Consider the following 12667-nt stretch of genomic DNA (forward strand, 5'->3'; position numbering starts at 1 on the left):
AGCACAAGCAATCAGACAATCTCAGCTTCAAGTCCCCTAAGGGGATGAAGACTTTTTATCACTATGGTATTGAGTCTCCGAGCACATATTTCTTTTATTGATTATCTTTTTCTATCCCTTTTAATTGTAACATTTATTCTAAAAGACAGGATCTTTGCTACAAGAGCGAATTTCCATATCAAATGGTGGAGAAGTAGCATAACTAGCTACCTAAGTTCCCTGATAAAGTAATTCAAACAGAAGTAACTACAGGATGGACAAATGCGGCGGGAGGTGAGATTTCTTACCAGTCTCTACTTTCCTCCTCCTCTGTAGGTCGTGCTTTGGGTATTTTGACTTTAACAGATGTTGCCAATCTCTATCACAGGTGTCTTTGAAGATGCATTTACACTGGTTGATAATTCATCAGATTCCAACATTAACGACCCATCGTTCATAAATGTGTAATGTGAATGGGTTAAGCGATGTCCAGAAACGTTTGTTCATGATGCATGAAATCATTTAGGTAAGCGAAAAAATTCTTGTTCACCTTTTCGAAAATTATGTAATGTAATTGGAGATTGTTCGCTTGTTCAATGGTTTCACCAGCAAAAAAGAGGAGAGGAAATTCAACTCCTAAATTGGTTGATCGTATTCCAAGGCAATACAGCGATTGGAGCATGGGACCGAGTATATATTTGTAACTGACAAAAATGTTTTCACTTTGCTAATGTAATTACGTTTTATTTCTACAGCATCAATGGAAATGTTTGTACAATACTTTATGAATTCATGTAGTCGAAATATATAGTATCACTTATGGGATTTGGACGATGAACACACCTAATCTGTCTGTGTGAACACAGTGCTCGATGCTCAATGTTTTGATGTAACGATCACTGTGGGAACATCCTGGTGTGGGGCTGTTTTTCAGCATACGGCACTGTCAAATTTCATATAGTTGAAGGAAGGATGAATGGATGAATGTGCTGAGACAATCTTGGTAAAAATCTGCTGCCATCTACCAGTATGATGAAGATGAAACGAGGGTGGACATTTCAGCAAGACGATGATCCCAAACACACAGCCAAGGAAACTCTCAATTGGTTTCAGAGACAGAAAATAAAGCTGCTAGAAGCTGCTTTTATGGAAAGAACTGAAGCTCAGAGTTAATAGAAGGAGCCCATGGAAGCTTCAGGATCTGAAGAGTGTTTGTGTGGAAGAATAGGCCAAAATCACACCTGAGCAATGCAGGCGACTAGTTTCTCCATACGGGAGGCATCTTGAAGCTATTATGATCAACAAAGGCTTTTGTACAAAGTATTAATTAAATTTCAATAAGCGTGTTCAATACTTTTTCCTTGTGTCATTTCTCATTATTATTACACATAACTTAATTTATGGACATCTATAGTTTGATTTCTTTGCCTGTGTGGTTTGGATGGGTTGTTACCAAGATCTGGTCAATAGCATATTTAGAAATATATTTACTTAGAAAATTGGTGACGTGATGGTGACGTGACGTATTTATTTCATCAAATCCAACAGGAAAGAAGAAAACAGCACTCACCACAAGATGCCAGTGTGGAATCCTTTAATCCAGAATCGACATACAGGTGTAGCGACTGGCTAGGGGGTGCAGGGTTGAAGAGTGGATTAAAGGATTCCATGCTGGCATCTTGTGGTGAGTGCTGTTTTCTTCTTTCCTGTTGGATTTGATGCACTACATTTCTGCATTCAGCACCACCCTCTACAGATTGCTCAAGGGCTAAGCAATCCGAAAATAGTGATAATCGATTATAAAGGTTTGTCATTTGTACTGCTGCCGGTGAGCTTCTCTTGAATGTTGTTCACCAATATTTATTTCACCCGCTGTATGGATTTAAGTTGGTTGCGGTATGGTGGGTTTATTATGAGCATTCCTACAAAGTGTATGTTCTCCTTGGTTGGATATTTTTAAGTGCTTTTATATATGGTTTTGACAGTTTTCGAATTTTTTTTAATGTTTTGATAAAAATAAATTAAGAAAATACATTGTCTGTGATATATAGACATTGGTGTGCACTGTTCTCTTTATATACATGGTCTCTATTTGATTTACAGTATGTGGTCAGTAGTTTATAGTGTGTAATTAGTTGCACCCTAATCTGTATTTGTGCCTATGTTCTGCTCCTTATTGATAAATCATACAGATAGTGTGTGACAGATCAGCAATGAAGAACACTTAGCATCTGTTTACCTATAGTCATAAACACTGGGTCGATTCTCGCTTCCCTGCTGCATAAGACGAAAATTTAAATAGCAACAAGCCAAAAGCAGGAGTGGGTGAAAAATGCAGAAGTGGAGACGTGTTTCTTATACGCTTCCTCTGGTTGTTCTATTCCTGATTTTGACTTACAAATACTGAAGTAAAATACTGACCAAATACTGAAAGTGTGAACATGGTCTAAGCTTGTAGCCATCAGTTGCCATTCCCCCTTTTAATATTATACTACTCAGATCTGCTTATCACATAGCACCTGCAGACAGTAATCACCTCCCACTTAGTCAATAATGGTGGTGAGTCTGGTGACGTGACTAAAGGCTCCTCTCCAGAAGACAGCAATGAGCATACAATAAAGATACAAAATAAATCCTTAAATACGAACATACTCTTATAGTGCCCGAGACTGCTCTGATTATCTATGATACAAAACTATAAATGTGCGAACCTACACAAATGAATACAGTGAAAATGGTATTGTGGCACCCCAGGGGTCTGGTTTCCACAGTAATGCAATGTTATGTCTGAGAGCAGGTGGGAGGTCTCTCGGTCAGGAATCCTATGCATGCCACACCTCCTGCCCAGTCCTGGGAGGGGAAGAACTTCCCCTGTATAAGGCAGGGTTAGAGAGTTGAGAGGGAGAGTTCAGCCAGGAGGGCTGACAGGGAGCTGTGGCTCCGGCTGGGCCCAGCTCCTGGGCCATGCCAGAAGTAGAGAAGAGAAGCAGCATAGGAAGAAACAACAGGAGCTCTGTGGGAGCAGTGTTACAAAGAGTCAGGGGCTGGCAGCTGCAGAGCTCGCCCTGACTGAGAAGATTTCTTACCGGACCCGGAGTCCGAGGCTGTGGGGACTAACTCCTACCCAGCAGCAGAATCCGTCAGGCAGGGGATTTCAGGTCCTCTGGCCAAGAAACCCGAAGGCACGGTCACACGCATGGGACCAGCACCGCCGTCGTGGAGCGGAAGCTACTAGAAGGCCCCGAGTCACCGGCCATACGGGTGAGCACCACACGGTACACTCAGGGACGTGGGCTACTTATACTCGCTTCTAGCAAGGTAGCCAGAAGAGTACAGTAAGTTTGGGAGGCCTACAACTCCGCCTGGCCAGGGGAGATCCCATCTGCTCAAGGACTGACCAGGCCCCAATCGCTAGCCAGTACTCCGGGAGGGTCTATCTTTGTCACCAGTAAAGACCCTGAACTACACAGTACCGTCTCCGAGTGGTTCCTGCTACCCCCATCATCCACGTCGGCTGCCCTGAGGCCATACCCCTCCCGTTGGGGGTTATACTATCACGCTGCACAATCCTACCACCGGCCTCAGCGGTCTGCCCTGCAGCAGCAGCTCCCTGGCTGCACTCAACGGGTGGCGTAGTCGTCCAACATCTACCGCTAAAACAGCGCCACTTAGTCTGACTCCCTGGGCACGGACCGGATCACCGCCACGAGACTACAACCCTCAACAGATCCGGCTCCGGGTAAGCTCCCGCGTGCGCAACGCAGCGCGACACAGGCCCAGGGGCGCGTCAACTTTTGGCGTAGTCGGCAGGATTTCGTGCCCGCAGCCACCGGGTACTGCGTGCCTGAAAAAGACTGTTCAAACTTACCTGTGGTGAAGATTCCCGCCATCCGGCGCCATCTTCCGCTTCCTTCCCGCCATCGGTGGAGTTTTCCCGCCATCCGGCGCCATCTTCAGCCTTCTTCCCGCCATACGTGGAGTTTTCCCGCCATTGGACGCCATCTTGAGGACGCCGCGCGGGAAGAAGAGGGGCGTGGACTCCGAAAGCGCGCGAGAACTGAAGCCCCGCCTCACGTCCGGACGTTGCGTAAGGTCCTGGAAGGAGCCCAGCAGACGCCGACGTCACAGGAGCGCGACGGAAGGTCCTCAACCCTGACGATCCACTGTGGAGCCGCGGCCTACGGAAGAGGATCATCGCAAGGTAGGCCACGGTCCACTAGGGGGGAGAAGGATGCCGGATACGGAGGAGAGCTTCACCGCTTCAACCCCCGCCAGCGCCACCGCTGTTGCGGTCATGCCTTTCACCATGCCCTATATCCCGGGGGCAGCCTGGCTACCCCAGTACTCAGGGGAGTCACATACCCTGCATGACTTTAGAGAAAAGCTGGATAGCCTCTTCCAGGTGTACCCCCTCACAGAGGAGCAAAAAGTGAGCATCCTGGTGGCCCAATTAACCGGGGCAGCCCAAAGGGGGGTAAAGTCCTGGCCACCTGGGAGGAGGACTGTCGCAGAGATACTAACCCAGCTAACCGAGGAGGAGCTGCAGTACTACCAATACGAGGAAAGCCAAGAGGACCCGGACGGGTCTGAGGACTACCCTCAGGAGGGAGCACAAAGAGGACATAGCTACTGAAGGGAAGTAGCGTGAATAAAGAGCTGTACATAGTTACCCGTTAGGGTACAAGGACTGCTGCTAATTAAAATATGGTCCCCGTTGGGATTAGTGAATTGTTCCCCGTGTGTCCCTATCCCTTACCAGGCTGAGGACTGTGAGCAGCCATCCCCTATCCCTTACCAGGCTGAGGACTGTGAGCAGCCAATCCTTATCCCCACTGGCCGAGGACTGAGAGCGGCCATATCCTGTAAATAATTATGTGTTTCTAGTAATTTATAGGAGTCCTTGGTGGATTTACCGGGAATCCTTTGTACAGTTAGTGGAGCGTAACCCAGGATGGACTAAAAGACTGTTAAGGACTCGGGGCAGGACAGACCCCTACCTGGTTACGTCTCCCTGTTTTGGTGAAATGGACACCTTTGTTTCCTTCAAAGACTGCACCCGGTTGCGGACATGCCGTGACCACCTTTATGTGTTTTTCTTATTGTATTATTATTGTTATACCCTGTTATGTCTTTCTAAAAAAAATATGTTTAGTCCCGGAGTACTAAATTTCACTAGGGGGGAATGTGGCACCCCAGGGGTCTGGTTTCCACAGTAATGCAATGTTATGTCTGAGAGCAGGTGGGAGGTCTCTTGGTCAGGAATCCTATGCATGCCACACCTCCTGCCCAGTCCTGGGAGGGGAAGAACTTCCCCTGTATAAACCTGGGGCTGAGGCAGGGTTAGAGAGTTGAGAGGGAGAGTTCAGCCAGGAGGGCTGACAGGGAGCTGTGGCTCCGGCTGGGCCCAGCTCCTGGGCCATGCCAGAAGTAGAGAAGAGAAGCAGCATAGGAAGAAACAACAGGAGCTCTGTGGGAGCAGTGTTACAAAGAGTCAGGGGCTGGCAGCTGCAGAGCTCGCCCTGACTGAGAAGATTTCTTACCGGACCCGGAGTCCGAGGCTGTGGGGACTAACTCCTACCCAGCAGCAGAATCCGTCAGGCAGGGGATTTCAGGTCCTCTGGCCAAGAAACCCGAAGGCACGGTCACACGCATGGGACCAGCACCGCCGTCGTGGAGCGGAAGCTACTAGAAGGCCCCGAGTCACCGGCCATACGGGTGAGCATCACACGGTACACTCAGGGACGTGGGCTACTTATACTCGCTTCTAGCAAGGTAGCCAGAAGAGTACAGTCAGTTTGGGAGGCCTACAACTCCGCCTGGCCAGGGGAGATCCCATCTGCTCAAGGACTGACCAGGCCCCAATCGCTAGCCAGTACTCCGGGAGGGTCTATCTTTGTCACCAGTAAAGACCCTGAACTACACAGTACCGTCTCCGAGTGGTTCCTGCTACCCCCATCATCCACATCGGCTGCCCTGAGGCCATACCCCTCCCGTTGGGGGTTATACTATCACGCTGCACAATCCTACCACCGGCCTCAGCGGTCTGCCCTGCAGCAGCAGCTCCCTGGCTGCACTCAACGGGTGGCGTAGTCGTCCAACATCTACCGCTAAAACAGCGCCACTTAGTCTGACTCCCTGGGCACGGACCGGATCACCGCCACGAGACTACAACCCTCAACAGATCCGGCTCCGGGTAAGCTCCCGCGTGCGCAACGCAGCGCGACACAGGCCCAGGGGCGCGTCAGTATCACATATAAAAACATATATATTAATAATAATTAAAATGAAAGGGTAACTCATAGGCTGAAATATTAGCTATTCTATATTTTTACAATAAATATAATAAACCAATGGTTTCTTATTTTATGTTTCTGTAGACCCATACGAATGAGTGTGGCAACCCTCTGATAACCGAGTATTACGGTATACTGTATAATCCCGGGCATGTTATATCGGTCATATTTCTCACTTGGCAGGACATCATCATAACTTTGTAGATCATACAAATTACCTTTGTGTCCTTTTCAAATTATTCTGTGTGACTCTATTATAGTTTTGGATCTCAGTCTTTAACTACTGTAAAATTGATAGCAAGTCGACTTAAACTATCTCCTTTTTAAGGTGTGAAAATTATTTGCCAACTTTGTTTTGGAAGTTGCTCCTCTTTAATCCTTTGCGCAGCCAATTTTCATTTTTACGTTTGCAATTATCCCTGCCCTTCTTCCATGAGCCATAATATTTGTATTTATCCATTAACATTGCTGTATGAAGGCATGTTTTTTATTTGGACAAGTTGTAGTTTTACCATAAAATGCATTGAAAATAGGAAAAAAATCCAAGTGTGATAAAATGGTGCAAAAATGCAATCCTGTCATTTTTTTAGGTTTGGTTTTACAATGCTTATTGTGCTGTATTAATGATCTGGCAATACGGTTACAGCAATTACAATACTGCATAATTTTTTTTCTATTTAGACGAAATCTCTCACCAGTTGTTTGCCAACTAATCTGAGAGTTGCATAATGTAATGGAAGAGACCCTAATTCCAGCGATGTGTCACTTACTGCGCTGTTTGCTATAGCTTTGATAAAACAACTGTTTTATCAGCAGGAGGTTATCGCTAGAGGACTAGTAAATCTGCTGTCATGTAATCATCTATATTCTTAAGCTCTGTATAACCTGCCCCCACCACTGATTGGCAGCTCTCTGTGTACACTGTACATAGGCAGAAAGCTGCCAATCAGTGATTTGGGCGGAATTATACAAAGCTCAGTATTCAGAGAACTGGTAGATCTATAGCAAATAAAACAGTTTTAATAAAAACTTCAGCAACCAGTAAAGTAAATGAAATATCACTGGAATAAGGGTCTTTGGCCCTACATCATTCTGCTCTCAGAAGCGATTGCAAAAACCTGATGATAGATTCCCTTTAACTAGTGATGGGCGAGCACTAAAATGCTCGGGTACTCGTTGCTCAGGTCAAGCAAATTGGAATACTCGAGTGCTCGACCCGAGCAACGAGCCCAATGTAAGTCTATGGGAAACTCGAACATTTTTCTGGAGGCTCCCCCTGGCGGTCTGCAGAGGGCCTAAAAATTGCCCAAATCGATGGGAATCGTGCTCAAATGACATGGGGACAGCATGGGGAAGACCCCTGGAAGCAGGTCACTGCTGTTAACAACGTTGTCAGACTATTACGCCACTTTTACAGACTCACAATAAAACATACAAAAGCGAAACCAAAATGGATTTTCCTGGGAAATATGTTAAGGAACATCCTTTCCAGGGTAATGACTTGTATAGAAGGCAAAATAAGTAACAAAAAACAAAAATACTCCTCCACATCTTGGGCTATGTTCACACGTTGCGTTTTTGCACGTTTGCATTGCTTTCAACCGTGATAAATGCATTCACCGGGAAATGTCATTTTAACATTTTACAGCCTTATCTGGCCATGTGGTGTGTGACACATCATCAGACACATCCTGTTTCATTTATGATGGAGGGACTCTGAAAGTCAACAATGTGGTCAGAGTATTACGCCACTTTTCCGGACTCACAATAAAACATACAAAAACGAAACCAAAATGGATTTTCCTGGGAAATATGTTACGGAACATCGTTTCCAGGGTAATGACTTGTATATAAGGCAAAATAAATAACCAAAAACAAAAATACTCCTCCACACCTTGGGCTATGTTCACAAGTAGCATTTTTGATGCGTTTTCGCACTTTTGAATTGCTTTCAACCAAGACAAATGCATTCACCAGGAAATATCATTTTAACATTTTACAATCTTATCTGGCCATGTGGTGTGTGACACATCATCAGACACATGCATACAGTGCTGAAAAGACATGGGAACAGCATGGGGAAGACCTCTGGAAGCATCTCTGACTCCCAGGTCACTGCCTAAAAGTGTGCCCATCATAAGTGATCCTTGGCGCATGCGAAGATGTCTCCCGCCATGCACCTGTCATTGCAGATTTGCAACAATCACCGTCCACGTCCTTGTCCCACTGCAGCGTTCAGTTGTCCCTACCCCATTCCTTGGAATGCAAGTGCAAGTATGCAGGCAGTCAGCCACCCACATGCTGCAATACTATACTGCCAAATTTTTGACAGCTGCTTGCACTTGAAATGTGGCCTTTTAGGCTCGTGGAGGCGGAAGCTTTTCACAACCTCATGCCGGCGGCGGCCGCGTGTCCATACTCGGTCCCCAGTCGCCACTATATTTCCCCGTATCGCCTCCGCCTTCCACAAGCACGGGTCCCATATAACCCGTGCCCTCCCCAGTGCACTTACTGGGAAGGACCACCTAACCACAAACACGTGGACAGGTGAATGTGGCCAGGGACAGTACAGAACCAGTACACAACTTTTTTTGCTAAGAGTTGTATTTAGCTGGGTGAAAGGACTGGCATAGAGGGAAACCGTATGTACCCTGCGTGTCATTTGTCCCAGGAAGTCCTGTAATTGAGCTTGTTGCAGAAGCAATGGCAGCCCGTCCAACATCAACTCGCACTTGTCGGTGGTGCTTTGACACACACACACCTTTCTTTGCGCATTTAATTTCTTGAATACTGAGTTGGACAATGGCCTGATCTGTAATGCGCTTTGAGAAATAACATGCATAAGCATAGCCGATCCACATTAAAAAAGCAGCCATAGAGTGTCCGGGAACCTTCCCCCACACTTTTCTTAACCAGTGCTGCTTTTCGGCTAAGACAGGCCCACCAGAGAACCGGAGACTCCTCCGGCGGGCCCTGGCATCTCCTTCAGGAGAGTTCATAGTGTTGAGGTGAGGTCATGATGATGATATAGGCCACCATCTGCTGCTTAGTTTTCTGTTACTTGGAATGCAAGTGCAAGTATGCAGCCAGCCACCCACCCACCCACAGGCCGCAACACTAAACTGCCAGATTTCTGGGCTGCTCTTTGCACTTGAAATATGGCCTTTTAAGCTCGTGGAGGCGGAAGCTTTTCACAACCTCATGCCGGCGGCGGCCGCGTGTCCATACTCGGTCCCCAGTCGCCACTGTATTTCCCGGTATCGCCTCCGCCTTCCACAAGCACGGGTCCAATATTACCCGTGCCCTCCCCAGTGCACTTACTGGGAAGGACCGCCTAACCACAAACACGTGGACAGGTGAATGTGGCCAGGAACAGTACAGAGCCAGTCCACAACTTTTTTTGCTAAGAGTTGTATTTAGCTTGGTGAAAGGACTGGCATAGAGGGAAACCGTATGTACCCTGCGTGTCATTTGTCCCAGGAAGTCCTGTAATTGAGCTTGTTGCAGAAGCAATGGCAGCCCGTCCAACATCAACTCGCACTTGTTGGTGGTGCTTTGACACACACACATCTTTCTTTGCGCATTTAATTTCTTGAATACTGAGTTGGACAATGGCCTGATCTGTAATGCGCTTTGAGAAATAACATGCATAAGCATAGCCGATCCACATTAAAAAAGCAGCCATAGAGTGTCCGGGAACCTTCCCCTACACTTTTCTTAGCCATGGCTGCTTTTCGGCAGGGTTGGACAGGCCCGCCAGAGAACCGGAGACTCCTCCGGCGGGCCCTGGCATCTCCTTCAGGAGAGTTCATAGTGTTGAGGTGAGGTCATTATGATGATATAGGCCACCATCTGCTTAGTTTTCTGTTACTTGGAATGCAAGTGCAAGTATGCAGCCAGCCACCCACCCACCCACAGGCCGCAACACTAAACTGCCAGATTTCTGGGCAGCTCTTTGCACTTGAAATATGGCCTTTTAAGCTCGTGGAGGCGGAAGCTTTTCACAACCTCATGCCGGCGGCGGCCGCGTGTCCATACTCGGTCCCCAGTCGCCACTATATTTCCCGGTATCACCTCCGCCTTCCACAAGCACGGGTCCAATATTACCCGTGCCCTCCCCAGTGCACTTACTGGGAAGGACCGCCTAACCACAAACACGTGGACAGGTGAATGTGGCCAGGGACAGTACGGAGCCAGTTCACAACTTTTCTTGCTAAGAGTTGTATTTAGCTCAGTGAAAGGACTGACATAGAGGGAAACCATATCTAACCTGCGTGTCATTTCTCCCAGGATGTCCTGTAATTGAGCTTGTTCCAGAAGCAATGGCAGCCTGTCCAACATCAACTCGCACTTGTCGGTGGTGCTTTGACACGCACACATCTTTCTTTGCGCATTTAATTTCTTGAATACAGAGTTGGACAATGGCCTGATCTGTAATGCGTTTTGAGAAATAACATGCATAAGCATGGCCGATCCACATTAAAAAAGCAGCCATAGAGTGTCCGGGAACCTTCCCCCACACTTTTCTTAGCCAGGGCTGCTTTTCGGCAGGGTTGGACAGGCCCACCAGAGAACCGGAGACTCCTCCGGCGGGCCCTGGCATCTCCTTCAGGAGAGTTCATAGTGTTGAGGTGAGGCCATGATGATGATAAAGGCCACCATCTGCTTAGTTTTCTGTTACTTGGAATGCAAGTGCAAGTATGCAGCCAGCCACCCACCCACCCACAGGCCGCAACACTAAACTGCCAGATTTCTGGGCAGCTCTTTGCACTTGAAATATGGCCTTTTTAGCTCGTAAAGTCGGAAGCTTTTCACAACCTTATGCCGGCGGCGGCCACGTGTCCATACTCGGTCCCCAGTCGCCACTATATTTCCCGGTATCGCCTCCGCCTTCCACAAGCACGGGTCCAATATTACCCGTGCCCTCCCCAGTGCACTTACTGGGAAGGACCGCCTAACCACAAACACGTGGACAAGTGAATGTGGCCAGGGACAGTACGGAGCCAGTCAATAACTTTTTTTGCTAAGAGTTGTATTTAGCTCAGTGAAAGGTCTGGCATAGAGGGAAACCATATCTAACCTGCGTGTCATTTCTCCCAGGAAGTCCTGTAATTGAGCTTGTTGCAGAAGCAATGCAGCCTGTCCAACATCAACTCGCACTTGTTGGTGGTGCTTTGACACACACATCTTTCTTTGCGCATTTAATTTCTTGAATACAGAGTTGGACAATGGCCTGATCTGTAATGCGTTTTGAGAAATAACATGCATAAGCATGGCCGATCCACATTAAAAAAGCAGCCATAGAGTGTCCTGGAACCTTCCCCCACACTTTTCTTAGCCAGGGCTGCTTTTCGTCAGGGTTGGACAGGCCCACCAGAGAACCGGAGACTCCTCCGGCGGGCCCTGGCGTCTCCTTCAGGAGAGTTCATAGTGTTGAGGTGAGGCCATGATGATGATAAAGGCCACCATCTGCTTAGTTTTCTGTTACTTGGAATGCAAGTGCAAGTATGCAGCCAGCCACCGACCCACCCACGGGCCGCAACACTAAACTGCCAGATTTCTGGGCAGCTCTTTGCACTTGAAATATGGCCTTTTAAGCTCGTGGAGGCGGAAGCTTTTCACAACCTCATGCCGGCGGCGGCCGCATGTCCATACTCGGTCCCCAGTCGCCACTATATTTCCCGGTATCGCCTCCGCCTTCCACAAGCACGGGTCCCACAACATTACCCGTGCCCTTGTGAGAGTGTGAACTGTGATAGCAGCAGGAGAGCATTAGGACCCTGTGAGTTTTTCCTGGCTGAGCTCAGAGCAGGGGCAGAGCAGGAGACCCTGTGTGTACTGAGGGTGTCTGCGGTGTGAGACACTGGACATGGTATCTGAGGAGAACTGCAAGGACTGAACTGCAATAAAACTCTCTCTCTACAAGCTTTCCTGTGGGGATTGATAACCCCTGGCCCTGGTGAAGCTGTGTCCCTGCTTAAGAACAAGTGCTGAGCTGGGGAAAGCTGTGTGGCTCTTTGGAGTTTTGTGGAAGTCCATGCTGAGTGACTAGAGACTTTGTGCTGAAGGGGGCAAGTGTCGAGTGAGAAGGGAAAGAGACTGAGGATATCATCTCTGTGACGGAGCACGTGGTTGGTGGTCTGGAAAACAGTGAGTGACTGCGAGAGGAGAGAAGGGGTCCGGTGCCATTCACATTGAGAGGATACTGACAAGCCTTGTGAAGAGTTCTTCCCAGACCTTAACCTGAGGCTACAGGACTAAAGTCCCCGGCATGTGGGCTCGGCATCAGCCGACTAGACAAGGAACCTTTGCTGTTTTTGTGAACGTTGCTTTTGTTTGGCGCCAAAGTTTTCCGGGACTAGCTGCAGCCACCGCGATTCACAGGACTGTGATAG

Source organism: Phyllobates terribilis, unplaced genomic scaffold, assembly GCF_046119375.1.
Source record: "Phyllobates terribilis strain yellow unplaced genomic scaffold, ASM4611937v1 Scaffold_3__8_contigs__length_932513732, whole genome shotgun sequence".
NCBI classification, from domain to species: Eukaryota; Metazoa; Chordata; class Amphibia; order Anura; family Dendrobatidae; genus Phyllobates; species Phyllobates terribilis.